This window comes from Ambystoma mexicanum, chromosome 1p (genome assembly GCF_040938575.1).
Source record: "Ambystoma mexicanum isolate Mex_15411 chromosome 1p, UKY_AmexF1_1, whole genome shotgun sequence".
In the NCBI taxonomy this organism is placed as follows: Eukaryota; Metazoa; Chordata; class Amphibia; order Caudata; family Ambystomatidae; genus Ambystoma; species Ambystoma mexicanum.
Window position 1 is genome coordinate 1024677321 of NC_090921.1, and position 14504 is coordinate 1024691824.

Here is a 14504-nt window from a genome sequence, read left to right on the forward strand (position 1 = left end):
AATACGAGCTTCCACTTCAACCGCCGACTTGTAAACATCTCTTGCAATTCGTGCAAAATACTACAAATTTGGCTTGTGAGGTTCCCGAATTGAGTAAAAGCACATCAGTTCCCAATTAAAAAAATGACCCCCTCCGCAGTCTCCCGCATGTTAATGACCACTATACTAAGGGGGAAAAGTTGAAAGGCGGCGCCTCACAGGCCATCTCCTCAGAGTATTCAGCCGTGTTGGGCCTTGTCAATATTTTAATATCTTGGATGGTGTATAGTGTTCTCTCATTTCCCTTGAGAAATCAAGATTGTCAAGGGGATTCTGCTGTTTTGCAAGTTCATAGCAAGAGATGGGGATCCAAAACACCTCACAGGAAACCAATGAAGATTCGTGTTGGACAGAAACATAACGTGGCCACAGCCTCAAAGCAAAAGGCATCTATTTTCAGTGATGAAATATAATATAATTATAAATTGTCTGTTATTTTACTTTCCAAGTATTTTACTTTCCAAGTATTCAATAAAATGTGCATTTGGCAAAAGTCCTTCGAGCCGGATTTGAACCAGCGACCTAAGGATGCCTGTTTTACCACTACAGTCCTCCGCTCTACCAACTGAGCTATCGAAGGCTTGGCAAATCGTTCTCTAGCAAACTCAATACGAGCTTTCACTTCAACCGTCGACTTGTAAACATCTCTTGCAATTCGTGCAAAATACTACAAATTTGGCTTGTGACGTTCCCGAATTGAGTAAAAGCACATCAGTTCCCAATTAAAAAAATGACCCCCTCCGCAGTCTCCCGCATGTTACTGACCACCATACTAAGGGGGAAAAGTTGAAAGGCGGCGCCTCACAGGCCATCTCCTCAGAGTATTCAGCCGTGTTGGGCCTTGACAATATTTTAATATCTTGGATGGTGTATACTGTTCTCTCATTTCCCTTGAGAAATCAAGATTGTCAAGGGGATTCTGCTGTTTTGCCAGTTCATAGCAAGAGATGGGGATCCGAAACACCTCACAGGAAACCAATGAAGATTGGTGTTGGACAGAAACATAACGTGGCCACAGCCTCAAAGCAAAAGGCATCTATTTTCAGTGATGAAATATAATATAATTATAAATTGTCTGTTATTTTATTTTCCAAGTATTTTACTTTCCAAGTATTCAATAAAATTTGCATTTGGCAAAAGTCCTTTGAGCCGGATTTGAACCAGCGACCTAAGGATGGCTGTTTTACCACTACAGTCCTCCGCTCTACCAACTGAACTTTTGAAGGCTTGGCAAATCATTCTCTAGCAAACTCAATACGAGCTTCCACTTCAACCGTCGACTTGTAAACATCTCTTGCAATTCGTGCAAAATACTACAAATTTGGCAAGTGAGGTTCCCGAATTGAGTAAAAGCACATCAGTTCCCAATTAAAAAAATGACCCCCTCCGCAGTCTCCCGCATGTTAATGACCACCATACTAAGGGGGAAAAGTTGAAAGGCGGCGCCTCACAGGCCATCTCCTCAGAGCATTCAGCCGTGTTGGGCCTTGACAATATTTTAATATCTTGGATGGTGTATAGTGTTCTCCCATTTCCCTTGAGAAATCAAGATTGTCAAGGGGATTCTGCTGTTTTGCCAGTTCATAGCAAGAGATGGGGATCCGAAACACCTCACAGGAAACCAATGAAGATTGGTGTTGGACAGAAACATAACGTGGCCACAGCCTCAAAGCAAAAGGCATCTATTTTCAGTGATGAAATATAATATAATTATAAATTGTCTGTTATTTTACTTTCCAAGTATTTTACTTTCCAAGTATTCAATAAAATGTGCATTTGGCAAAAGTCCTTTGAGCCGGATTTGAACCAGCGACCTAAGGATGCCTGTTTTACCACTACAGTCCTCCGCTCTACCAACTGAGCTATCAAAGGCCTGGCAAATCAACTTTAGCAAACTCAATACGAGCTTCCACTTCAACCGTCGACTTGTAAACATCTCTTGCAATTCGTGCAAAATACTACAAATTTGGCTTGTGAGGTTCCCAAATTGAGTAAAAGCACATCAGTTCCCAATTAAAAAAATGACCCCCTCCGCAGTCTCCCGCATGTTACTGACCACCATACTAAGGGGGAAAAGTTGAAAGGCGGCACCTCACAGGCCATCTCCTCAGAGTATTCAGCCGCGTTGGGCCTTGACAATATTTTAATATCTTGGATGGTGTATAGTGTTCTCTCATTTCCCTTGAGAAATCAAGATTGTCAAGGGGATTCTGCTGTTTTGCCAGTTCATAGCAAGAGATGGGGATCCAAAACACCTCACAGGAAACCAATGAAGATTCGTGTTGGACAGAAAAATAACATGGTCACAGCCTCAAAGCAAAAGGCATCTATTTTCAGTGATGAAATATAATATAATTATAAATTGTCTGTTATTTTACTTTCCAAGTATTTTACTTTCCAAGTATTCAATAAAATGTGCATTTGGCAAAAGTCCTTCGAGCCGGATTTTAACCAGCGACCTAAGGATGCCTGTTTTACCACTACAGTCCTCCGCTGTACCAACTGAGCTATCGAAGGCTTGGCATATCAGTCTCTAGCAAGCTCAATACGAGCTTCCACTTCAACCGTCGACATTCAAACATCTCTTGCAATTCGTGCAAAATACTACAAATTTGGCTTGTGAGGTTTCCGAATTGAGTAAAAGCACATCAGTTCACAATTAAAAAAATGACCCCCTCCGCAGTCTCCCGCATGTTACTGACCACCATACTAAGGAGGAAAAGTTGAAAGGCGGCCCCTCACAGGCCATCTCCTCAGAGTTTTCATCAGTGTTCGGCCTTGACAATATTTTAATATCTTGGATGGTGTATAGTGTTCTCCCATTTCCCTTGAGAAATCAAGATTGTCAAGGGGATTCTGCTGTTTTGTCAGTTCATAGCAAGAGATGGGGATCCAAAATACCTCACAGGAAACCAACGAAGATTGGTGTCGGACAGAAAAATAACGTGGCCACAGCCTCAAAGCAAAAGGCATCTATTTTCAGTGATGAAATATAATATAATTATAAATTGTCTGTTATTTTACTTGCCAAGTATTTTACTTTCCAAGTATTCAATAAAATGTGCATTTGGCAAAAGTCCTTTGAGACGGATTTGAACCAGCGACCTAAGGATGCCTATTTTACCACTACAGTCCTCCGCTCTACCAACTGAGCTATAAAAGGCTTGGCAAATCAACTCTAGCAAACTCAATACGAGCTTCAACTTCAACCGTCGACTTGTAAACATCTCTTGCAATTCGTGCAAAATACTACAAATTTGGCTTGTGAGGTTCCCGAATTGAGTAAAAGCACATCAGTTCCCAATTAAAAAAATGACCCCCTCCGCAGTCTCCCGCATGTTACTGACCACCATACTAAGGGGGAAAAGTTGAAAGGCGGCACCTCACAGGCCATCTCCTCAGAGTATTCAGCCGCGTTGGGCCTTGACAATATTTTAATATCTTGGATGGTGTATAGTGTTCTCTCATTTCCCTTGAGAAATCAAGATTGTCAAGGGGATTCTGCTGTTTTGCCAGTTCATAGCAAGAGATTGGGATCCAAAACACCTCACAGGAAACCAATGAAGATTCGTGTTGGACAGAAAAATAACATGGTCACAGCCTCAAAGCAAAAGGCATCTATTTTCAGTGATGAAATATAATATAATTATAAATTGTCTGTTATTTTACTTTCCAAGTATTTTACTTTCCAAGTATTGAATAAAATGTGCATTTGGCAAAAGTCCTTCGAGCCGGATTTTAACCAGCGACCTAAGGATGCCTGTTTTACCACTACAGTCCTCCGCTGTACCAACTGAGCTATCGAAGGCTTGGCAAATCAGTCTCTAGCAAGCTCAATACGAGCTTCCACTTCAACCGTCGACATTCAAACATCTCTTGCAATTCGTGCAAAATACTACAAATTTGGCTTGTGAGGTTCCCGAATTGAGTAAAAGCACATCAGTTCACAATTAAAAAAATGACCCCCTCCGCATTCTCCCGCATGTTACTGACCACCATACTAAGGAGTAAAAGTTGAAAGGCGGCGCCTCACAGGCCATCTCCTCAGAGTTTTCATCTGTGTTCGGCCTTGACAATATTTTAATATCTTGGATGGTGTATAGTGTTCTCCCATTTCCCTTGAGAAATCAAGATTGTCAAGGGGATTCTGCTGTTTTGTCAGTTCATAGCAAGAGATGGGGATACAAAATACCTCACAGGAAACCAACGAAGATTGGTGTCGGACAGAAAAATAACGTGGCCACAGCCTCAAAGCAAAAGGCATCTATTTTCAGTGATGAAATATAATATAATTATAAATTGTCTGTTATTTTACTTTCCAAGTATTTTACTTTCCAAGTATTCAATAAAATGTGCATTTGGCAAAAGTCCTTTGAGCCGGATTTGAACCAGCGACCTAAGGATGCCTATTTTACCACTACAGTCCTCCGCTCTACCAACTGAGCTATCAAAGGCTTGGCAAATCAACTCTAGCAAACTCAATACGAGCTTCAACTTCAACCGTCGACATTCAAACATCTCTTGCAATTCGTGCAAAATACTCCAAATTTGGCTTGTGAGGTTCCCGAATTGAGTAAAAGCACATCAGTTCCCAATTAAAAAAATGACCCCCTCCGCAGTCTCCCGCATGTTACTGACCACCATACTAAGGGGGAAAAGTTGAAAGGCGGCACCTCACAGGCCATCTCCTCAGAGTATTCAGCCGCGTTGGGCCTTGACAATATTTTTATATCTTGGATGGTGTATAGTGTTCTCTCATTTCCCTTGAGAAATCAAGATTGTCAAGGGGATTCTGCTGTTTTGCCAGTTCATAGCAAGAGATGGGGATCCAAAACACCTCATAGGAAACCAATGAAGATTCGTGTTGGACAGAAAAATAACATGGTCACAGCCTCAAAGCAAAAGGCATCTATTTTCAGTGATGAAATATAATATAATTATAAATTGTCTGTTATTTTACTTTCCAAGTATTTTACTTTCCAAGTATTCAATAAAATGTGCATTTGGCAAAAGTCCTTCGAGCCGGATTTTAACCAGCGACCTAAGGATGCCTGTTTTACCACTACAGTCCTCCGCTGTACCAACTGAGCTATCGAAGGCTTGGCAAATCAGTCTCTAGCAAGCTCAATACGAGCTTCCACTTCAACCGTCGACATTCAAACATCTCTTGCAATTCGTGCAAAATACTACAAATTTGGCTTGTGAGGTTCCCGAATTGAGTAAAAGCACATCAGTTCACAATTAAAAAAATGACCCCCTCCGCAGTCTCCCGCATGTTACTGACCACCATACTAAGGAGGAAAAGTTGAAAGGCGGCGCCTCACAGGCCATCTCCTCAGAGTTTTTATCAGTGTTCGGCCTTGACAATATTTTAATATCTTGGATGGTGTATAGTGTTCTCCCATTTCCCTTGAGAAATCAAGATTGTCAAGGGGATTCTGCTGTTTTGTCAGTTCATAGCAAGAGATGGGGATCCAAAATACCTCACAGGAAACCAAAGAAGATTGGTGTAGGACAGAAAAATAATGTGGCCACAGCCTCAAAGCAAAAGGCATCTATTTTCAGTGATGAAATATAATATAATTATAAATTGTCTGTTATGTTATTTTCCAAGTATTTTACTTTCCAAGTATTCAATAAAATTTGCATTTGGCAAAAGTCCTTCGAGCCAGATTTGAACCAGCGACCTAAGGATGCCTGTTTTACCACTACAGTCCTCTCCTCTACCAACTGAGCTATCGAAGGCTTGACAAACCGTTCTCTAGCAAGCTCACTTCGAGCTTCCACTTCAACCGTCGACATGCAAACATCTCTTGCAATTCGTGCAAAATACTACAAATTTGGCTTGTGAGGTTCCCGAATTGAGTAAAAGCACATCAATTCCCAATTAAAAAAATGACCGCCTCCGCAGTCTCCCGCATGTTACTGACCACCATACTAAGGAGGAAAAGTTGAAAGTCGGCGCCTCACAGGCCATCTCCTCAGAGTATTCATCAGTGTTCGGCCTTGACAATATTTTAATATCTTGGATGGTGTATGGTGTTCTCCCATTTCCCTTGAGAAATCAAGATTGTCAAGGGGATTCTGCTGTTTTGTCAGTTCATAGCAAGAGATGGGGATCCAAAACACCTCACAGGAAACCAACGAAGATTGGTGTCGGACAGAAAAATAACGTGGCCACAGCCTCAAAGCAAAAGGCATCTATTTTCAGTGACGAAATATAATATAATTATAAATTGTCTGTTATTTTACTTTCCAAGTATTTTACTTTCCAAGTATTCAATAAAATTTGCATTTGGCAAAAGTCCTTCGAGCCGGATTTGAACCAGCCAACTGAGCTATCGAAGGCTTGGCAAATCATTCTCTAGCAAACTCAATAAGAGCTTCCACTTCAACCGTCGACTTGTAAATATTTGACAATATTTTAATATCTTGGATGGTGTATAGTGTTCTCTCATTTCTCTTGAGAAATCAAGATTGTCAAGGGGATTCTGCTGTTTTGCAAGTTCATAGCAAGAGATGGGGATCCAAAACACCTCACAGGAAACCAATGAAGATTCATGTTGGACAGAAAAATAACGTGGTCACAGCCTCAAAGCAAAAGGCATCTATTTTCAGTGATGAAATATAATATAATTATAAATTGTCTGTTATTTTACTTTCCAAGTATTTTACTTTCCAAGTATTCAATAAAATGTGCATTTGGCAAAAGTCCTTCGAGCCGGAATTGAACCAGCGACCTAAGGATGCCTGTTTTACCACTACAGTCCTCCGCTCTACCAACTGAGCTATCGAAGGCTTGGCAAATCAGTCTCTAGCAAACTCAATACGAGCTTCCACTTCAACCGTCGACTTGTAAACATCTCTTGCAATTCGTGCAAAATACTACAAATTTGGCTTGTGAGGTTCCCGAATTGAGTAAAAGCACATCAGTTCCCAATTAAAAAAATGACCCCCTCCGCAGTCTCCCGCATGTTAATGACCACCATACTTAGGGGGAAAAGTTGAAAGGCGGCGCCTCACAGGCCATCTCCTTAGAGTATTCAGCCGCGTTGGGCCTTGACAATATTTTAATATCTTGGATGGTGTATAGTGTTCTCTCATTTTCCTTGAGAAATCAAGATTGTCAAGGGGATTATGCTGTTTTGCCAGTTCATAGCAAGAGATGGGGATCAAAAAACACCTCACAGGAAACCAAAGAAGATTGGTGTTGGACAGAAAAATAATGTGGCCACAGCCTCAAAGCAAAAGGCATCTATTTTCAGTGATGAAATATAATATAATTATAAATTGTCTGTTATGTTATTTTCCAAGTATTTTACTTTCCAAGTATTCAATAAAATTTGCATTTGGCAAAAGTCCTTCGAGCCAGATTTGAACCAGCGACCTAAGGATGCCTGTTTTACCACTACAGTCCTCTCCTCTACCAACTGAGCTATCAAAGGCTTGACAAACCGTTCTCTAGCAAGCTCACTTCGAGCTTCCACTTCAACCGTCGACATGCAAACATCTCTTGCAATTCGTGCAAAATACTACAAATTTGGCTTGTGAGGTTCCCGAATTGAGTAAAAGCACATCAATTCCCAATTAAAAAAATGACCGCCTCCGCAGTCTCCCGCATGTTACTGACCACCATACTAAGGAGGAAAAGTTGAAAGTCGGCGCCTCACAGGCCATCTCCTCAGAGTATTCATCAGTGTTCGGCCTTGACAATATTTTAATATCTTGGATGGTGTATGGTGTTCTCCCATTTCCCTTGAGAAATCAAGATTGTCAAGGGGATTCTGCTGTTTTGTCAGTTCATAGCAAGAGATGGGGATCCAAAACACCTCACAGGAAACCAACGAAGATTGGTGTCGGACAGAAAAATAACGTGGCCACAGCCTCAAAGCAAAAGGCATCTATTTTCAGTGACGAAATATAATATAATTATAAATTGTCTGTTATTTTACTTTCCAAGTATTTTACTTTCCAAGTATTCAATAAAATTTGCATTTGGCAAAAGTCCTTCGAGCCGGATTTGAACCAGCGACCTAAGGATGCCTGTTTTACCACTACAGTCCTCCGCTCTACCAACTGAGCTATCGAAGGCTTGGCAAATCATTCTCTAGCAAACTCAATAAGAGCTTCCACTTCAACCGTCGACTTGTAAATATTTGACAATATTTTAATATCTTGGATGGTGTATAGTGTTCTCTCATTTCTCTTGAGAAATCAAGATTGTCAAGGGGATTCTGCTGTTTTGCAAGTTCATAGCAAGAGATGGGGATCCAAAACACCTCACAGGAAACCAATGAAGATTCGTGTTGGACAGAAAAATAACGTGGTCACAGCCTCAAAGCAAAAGGCATCTATTTTCAGTGATGAAATATAATATAATTATAAATTGTCTGTTATTTTACTTTCCAAGTATTTTACTTTCCAAGTATTCAATAAAATGTGCATTTGGCAAAAGTCCTTCGAGCCGGAATTGAACCAGCGACCTAAGGATGCCTGTTTTACCACTACAGTCCTCCGCTCTACCAACTGAGCTATCGAAGGCTTGGCAAATCAGTCTCTAGCAAGCTCAATACGAGCTTCCACTTCAACCTTCGACATTCAAACATCTCTTGCAATTCGTGCAAAATACTACAAATTTGGCTTGTGAGGTTCCCGAATTGAGTAAAAGCACATCAGTTCACAATTAAAAAAATGACCCCCTCCGCAGTCTCCCGCATGTTACTGACCACCATACAAAGGAGGAAAAGTTGAAAGGCGGCGCCTCACAGGCCATCTCCTCAGAGTATTCATCAGTGTTCGGCCTTGACAATATTTTAATATCTTGGATGGTGAATAGTGTTCTCCCATTTCCCTTGAGAAATCAAGATTGTCAAGGGGATTCTGCTGTTTTGTCAGTTCATAGCAAGAGATGGGGATCCAAAATACCTCACAGGAAACCAACGAAGATTGGTGTCGGACAGAAAAATAACGTGGCCACAGCCTCAAAGCAAAAGGCATCTATTTTCAGTGATGAAATATAATATAATTATAAATTGTCTGTTATTTTACTTTCCAAGTATTTTACTTTCCAAGTATTCAATAAATTGTGCATTTGGCAAAAGTCCTTCGAGCCGGATTTGAACCAGCGACCTAAGGATGCCTGTTTTACCACTACAGTCCTCCACTCTACCAACTGAGCTATCGAAGGCTTGGCAAATCATTCTCTAGCAAACTCAATACGAGCTTTCACTTCAACCGTCGACTTGTAAACATCTCTTGCAATTCGTGCAAAATACTACAAATTTGGCTTCTGACGTTCCCGAATTGAGTAAAAGCACATCAGTTCCCAATTAAAAAAATGACCCCCTCCGCTGTCTCCCGCATGTTAATGGCCACTATACTAAGGGGGAAAAGTTGAAAGGCGGCGCCTCACAGGCCATCTCCTCAGAGTATTCAGCCGTGTTGGGCCTTGTCAATATTTTAATATCTTGGATGGTGTATAGTGTTCTCTCATTTCCCTTGAGAAATCAAGATTGTCAAGGGGATTCTGCTGTTTTGCCAGTTCATAGCAAGAGATAGCGATCCAAAATACCTGACAGGAAACCAATGAAGATTCGTGTTGGACAGAAATATAACGTGGCCACAGCCTCAAAGCAAAAGGCATCTATTTTCAGTGATGAAATATAATATAATTATAAATTGTCTGTTATTTTACTTTCCAAGTATTTTACTTTCCAAGTATTCAATAAAATGTGCATTTGGCAAGAGTCCTAAGAGCCGGATTTGAACCAACGACCTAAGGATGCCTGTTTTATCACTACAGACCTCCGCTCTACCAACTGAGCTATCGAAGGCTTGGCAAATCAACTCTAGCAAACTCAATACGAGCTTCCACTTCAACCGTTGACTTGTAAACATCTCTTGCAATTCGTGCAAAATACTACAAATTTGGCTTGTGAGGTTCCCGAATTGAGTAAAAGCACATCAGTTCCCAATTAAAAAAATGACCCCCTCCGCAGTCGCCCGCATGTTACTGACCACCATACTAAGGGGGAAAAGTTGAAAGGCGGCACCTCACAGGCCATCTCCTCAGAGTATTCAGCCGCGTTGGGCCTTGACAATATTTTAATATCTTGGATGGTGTATAGTGTTCTCTCATTTCTCTTGAGAAATCAAGATTGTCAAGGGGATTCTGCTGTTTTGCAAGTTCATAGCAAGAGATGGGGATCCAAAACACCTCACAGGAAACCAATGAAGATTCGTGTTGGACAGAAAAATAACGTGGTCACAGCCTCAAAGCAAAAGGCATCTATTTTCAGTGATGAAATATAATATAATTATAAATTGTCTGTTATTTTACTTTCCAAGTATTTTACTTTCCAAGTATTCAATAAAATGTGCATTTGGCAAAAGTCCTTCGAGCCGGATTTGAACCAGCGACCTAAGGATGCCTGTTTTACCACTACAGTTCTCCACTCTACCAACTGAGCTATCGAAGGCTTGGCAAATCAGTCTCTAGCAAGCTCAATACGAGCTTCCACTTCAACCTTCGACATTCAAACATCTCTTGCAATTCGTGCAAAATACTACAAATTTGGCTTGTGAGGTTCCCGAATTGAGTAAAAGCACATCAGTTCACAATTAAAAAAATGACCCCCTCCGCAGTCTCCCGCATGTTACTGACCACCATACAAAGGAGGAAAAGTTGAAAGGCGGCGCCTCACAGGCCATCTCCTCAGAGTATTCATCAGTGTTCGGCCTTGACAATATTTTAATATCTTGGATGGTGTATAGTGTTCTCCCATTTCCCTTGAGAAATCAAGATTGTCAAGGGGATTCTGCTGTTTTGTCAGTTCATAGCAAGAGATGGGGATCCAAAATACCTCACAGGAAACCAACGAAGATTGGTGTCGGACAGAAAAATAACGTGGCCACAGCCTCAAAGCAAAAGGCATCTATTTTCAGTGATGAAATATAATATAATTATAAATTGTCTGTTATTTTACTTTCCAAGTATTTTACTTTCCAAGTATTCAATAAAATGTGCATTTGGCAAAAGTCCTTCGAGCCGGATTTGAACCAGCGACCTAAGGATGCCTGTTTTACCACTACAGTCCTCCGCTCTACCAACTGAGCTATCGAAGGCTTGGCAAATCGTTCTCTAGCAAACTCAATACGAGCTTTCACTTCAACCGTCGACTTGTAAACATCTCTTGCAATTCGTGCAAAATACTACAAATTTGGCTTGTGACGTTCCCGAATTGAGTAAAAGCACATCAGTTCCCAATTAAAAAAATGACCCCCTCCGCATTCTCCCGCATGTTACTGACCACCATACTAAGGGGGAAAAGTTGAAAGGCGGCGCCTCACAGGCCATCTCCTCAGAGTATTCAGCCGTGTTGGGCCTTGACAATATTTTAATATCTTGGATGGTGTATACTGTTCTCTCATTTCCCTTGAGAAATCAAGATTGTCAAGGGGATTCTGCTGTTTTGCCAGTTCATAGCAAGAGATGGGGATCCGAAACACCTCACAGGAAACCAATGAAGATTGGTGTTGGACAGAAACATAACGTGGCCACAGCCTCAAAGCAAAAGGCATCTATTTTCAGTGATGAAATATAATATAATTATAAATTGTCTGTTATTTTACTTTCCAAGTATTTTACTTTCCAAGTATTCAATAAAATGTGCATTTGGCAAAAGTCCTTCGAGCCGGATTTGAACCAGCGACCTAAGGATGCCTGTTTTACCACTACAGTCCTCCGCTCTACCAACTGAGCTATCGAAGGCTTGGCAAATCGTTCTCTAGCAAACTCAATACGAGCTTTCACTTCAACCGTCGACTTGTAAACATCTCTTGCAATTCGTGCAAAATACTACAAATTTGGCTTGTGACGTTCCCGAATTGAGTAAAAGCACATCAGTTCCCAATTAAAAAAATGACCCCCTCCGCATTCTCCCGCATGTTACTGACCACCATACTAAGGGGGAAAAGTTGAAAGGCGGCGCCTCACAGGCCATCTCCTCAGAGTATTCAGCCGTGTTGGGCCTTGACAATATTTTAATATCTTGGATGGTGTATACTGTTCTCTCATTTCCCTTGAGAAATCAAGATTGTCAAGGGGATTCTGCTGTTTTGCCAGTTCATAGCAAGAGATGGGGATCCGAAACACCTCACAGGAAACCAATGAAGATTGGTGTTGGACAGAAACATAACGTGGCCACAGCCTCAAAGCAAAAGGCATCTATTTTCAGTGATGAAATATAATATAATTATAAATTGTCTGTTATTTTATTTTCCAAGTATTTTACTTTCCAAGTATTCAATAAAATTTGCATTTGGCAAAAGTCCTTCGAGCCGGATTTGAACCAGCGACCTAAGGACGCCTGTTTTACCACTACAGTCCTCCGCTCTACCAACTGAGCTTTCGAAGGCTTAGCAAATCATTCTCTAGCAAACTCAATACGAGCTTCCACTTCAACCGTCGACTTGTAAACATCTCTTGCAATTCGTGCAAAATACTACAAATTTGGCAAGTGAGGTTCCTGAATTGAGTAAAAGCACATCAGTTCCCAATTAAAAAAATGACCCCCTCCGCAGTCTCCCGCATGTTACTGACCACCATACTAAGGGGGAAAAGTTGAAAGGCGGCACCTCACAGGCCATCTCCTCAGAGTATTCAGCCGCGTTGGGCCTTGACAATATTTTAATATCTTGGATGGTGTATAGTGTTCTCTCATTTCCCTTGAGAAATCAAGATTGTCAAGGGGATTCTGCTGTTTTGCCAGTTCATAGCAAGAGATGGGGATCCAAAACACCTCATAGGAAACCAATGAAGATTCGTGTTGGACAGAAAAATAACATGGTCACAGCCTCAAAGCAAAAGGCATCTATTTTCAGTGATGAAATATAATATAATTATAAATTGTCTGTTATTTTACTTTCCAAGTATTTTACTTTCCAAGTATTCAATAAAATGTGCATTTGGCAAAAGTCCTTCGAGCCGGATTTTAACCAGCGACCTAAGGATGCCTGTTTTACCACTACAGTCCTCCGCTGTACCAACTGAGCTATCGAAGGCTTAGCCAATCAGTCTCTAGCAAGCTCAATACGAGCTTCCACTTCAACCGTCGACATTCAAACATCTCTTGCAATTCGTGCAAAATACTACAAATTTGGCTTGTGAGGTTCCCGAATTGAGTAAAAGCACATCAGTTCACAATTAAAAAAATGACCCCCTCCGCAGTCTCCCGCATGTTACTGACCACCATACAAAGGAGGAAAAGTTGAAAGGCGGCGCCTCACAGGCCATCTCCTCAGAGTATTCATCAGTGTTCGGCCTTGACAATATTTTAATATCTTGGATGGTGTATAGTGTTCTCCCATTTCCCTTGAGAAATCAAGATTGTCAAGGGGATTCTGCTGTTTTGCCAGTTCATAGCAAGAGATGGGGATCCGAAACACCTCACAGGAAACCAATGAAGATTGGTGTTGGACAGAAACATAACGTGGCCACAGCCTCAAAGCAAAAGGCATCTATTTTCAGTGATGAAATATAATATAATTATAAATTGTCTGTTATTTTATTTTCCAAGTATTTTACTTTCCAAGTATTCAATAAAATTTGCATTTGGCAAAAGTCCTTCGAGCCAGATTTGAACCAGCGACCTAAGGATGCTTGTTGTACCACTACAGTCCTCCGCTCTACCAACTGAGCTATCGAAGGCTTGGCAAATCATTGTCTAGCAAACTCAATACGAGCTTCCATTTCAACCGTCGACTTGTAAACATCTCTTGCAATTCGTGCAAAATACTACAAATTTGGCTTGTGAGGTTCCCGAATTGAGTAAAAGCACATCAGTTCCCAATTAAAAAAATGACCCCCTCCGCAGTCTCCCGCATGTTACTGACCACCATACTAAGGGGGAAAAGTTGAAAGGCGGCACCTCACAGGCCATCTCCTCAGAGTATTCAGCCGTGTTATGCCTTCACAATATTTTAATATCTTGGATGGTGTATAGTGTTCTCTCATTTCCCTTGAGAAATCAAGATTGTCAAGGGGATTCTGCTGTTTTGCCAGTTCATAGCAAGAGATGGGGATCCAAAACACCTCACAGGAAACCAAAGAAGATTGGTGTTGGACAGAAAAATAATGTGGCCACAGCCTCAATGCAAAAGGCATCTATTTTCAGTGATGAAATATAATATAATTATAAATTGTCTGTTATGTTATTTTCCAAGAATTTTACTTTCCAAGTATTCAATAAAATTTGCATTTGGCAAAAGTCCTTCGAGCCGGATTTGAACCCGCGACCTAAGGATGCCTGTTTTACCACTACAGTCCTCCGCTCTACCAACTGAGCTATCGAAGGCTTGGCAAATCAGTCTCAAGCAAGCTCAATACGAGCTTCCACTTCAACCGTCGACATTCAAACATCTCTTGCAATTCGTGCAAAATACTACAAATTTGGCTTGTGAGGTTC

General features: G+C 41.1%; 9 non-coding genes across 9 annotated transcripts; all 9 read right to left on the bottom strand.

Moving 5' to 3' along the window:
* Positions 1 to 533: 533 nt before the first annotated feature.
* TRNAY-GUA (transfer RNA tyrosine (anticodon GUA)) lies at positions 534 to 619 on the bottom strand. Its single transcript is given in 2 exon segments — positions 534 to 569; positions 583 to 619. It is a non-coding gene; the product is annotated as a tRNA-Tyr (tRNA).
* A 1206-nt stretch (positions 620 to 1825) lies between these two features.
* Positions 1826 to 1911, bottom strand: TRNAY-GUA (transfer RNA tyrosine (anticodon GUA)). The gene is given in 2 exon segments: positions 1826 to 1861; positions 1875 to 1911. It is a non-coding gene; the product is annotated as a tRNA-Tyr (tRNA).
* Positions 1912 to 4407: 2496 nt separating this feature from the next.
* Positions 4408 to 4493, bottom strand: TRNAY-GUA (transfer RNA tyrosine (anticodon GUA)). The gene is given in 2 exon segments: positions 4408 to 4443; positions 4457 to 4493. It is a non-coding gene; the product is annotated as a tRNA-Tyr (tRNA).
* A 2258-nt stretch (positions 4494 to 6751) lies between these two features.
* TRNAY-GUA (transfer RNA tyrosine (anticodon GUA)) lies at positions 6752 to 6837 on the bottom strand. Its single transcript is given in 2 exon segments — positions 6752 to 6787; positions 6801 to 6837. It is a non-coding gene; the product is annotated as a tRNA-Tyr (tRNA).
* Positions 6838 to 8044: 1207 nt separating this feature from the next.
* On the bottom strand, positions 8045 to 8130 carry TRNAY-GUA (transfer RNA tyrosine (anticodon GUA)). The gene is given in 2 exon segments: positions 8045 to 8080; positions 8094 to 8130. It is a non-coding gene; the product is annotated as a tRNA-Tyr (tRNA).
* Positions 8131 to 8494: 364 nt separating this feature from the next.
* On the bottom strand, positions 8495 to 8580 carry TRNAY-GUA (transfer RNA tyrosine (anticodon GUA)). The gene is given in 2 exon segments: positions 8495 to 8530; positions 8544 to 8580. It is a non-coding gene; the product is annotated as a tRNA-Tyr (tRNA).
* Positions 8581 to 9140: 560 nt separating this feature from the next.
* TRNAY-GUA (transfer RNA tyrosine (anticodon GUA)) lies at positions 9141 to 9226 on the bottom strand. Its single transcript is given in 2 exon segments — positions 9141 to 9176; positions 9190 to 9226. It is a non-coding gene; the product is annotated as a tRNA-Tyr (tRNA).
* A 1851-nt stretch (positions 9227 to 11077) lies between these two features.
* TRNAY-GUA (transfer RNA tyrosine (anticodon GUA)) lies at positions 11078 to 11163 on the bottom strand. The gene is given in 2 exon segments: positions 11078 to 11113; positions 11127 to 11163. It is a non-coding gene; the product is annotated as a tRNA-Tyr (tRNA).
* A 560-nt stretch (positions 11164 to 11723) lies between these two features.
* TRNAY-GUA (transfer RNA tyrosine (anticodon GUA)) lies at positions 11724 to 11809 on the bottom strand. The gene is given in 2 exon segments: positions 11724 to 11759; positions 11773 to 11809. It is a non-coding gene; the product is annotated as a tRNA-Tyr (tRNA).
* Positions 11810 to 14504: the final 2695 nt, after the last annotated feature.